Raw genomic sequence first — 296 nt, forward strand, 5'->3', positions numbered from 1 at the left:
CTGGGAATCTTCCCCAAGCCTTCACTGAGAAGTCACATGATTCCCCTTTTGCAGGTGACAAAATTGGGGGTCAGCGAAGGTGACCTGCCACCTCATTCAAATTGCGAGCGAGATGCAGCGCAGGGACTCGAACTTCTGTTTTGCCTGTCCAAGAGTATCAAGGCGACCCAGTAAGCAGGAACCCTGATAAGGTAAGCACCAGGAGAATTTTTCACGCAGGCTGAGCGGAAACTCGTGCTGCTGGCCCCGCCCCACTCCGAAGCCCCGCCCAGGCCACGAGGAAGGGAGAGGAAGTT

Source organism: Ursus arctos, unplaced genomic scaffold, assembly GCF_023065955.2.
Source record: "Ursus arctos isolate Adak ecotype North America unplaced genomic scaffold, UrsArc2.0 scaffold_32, whole genome shotgun sequence".
NCBI classification, from domain to species: Eukaryota; Metazoa; Chordata; class Mammalia; order Carnivora; family Ursidae; genus Ursus; species Ursus arctos.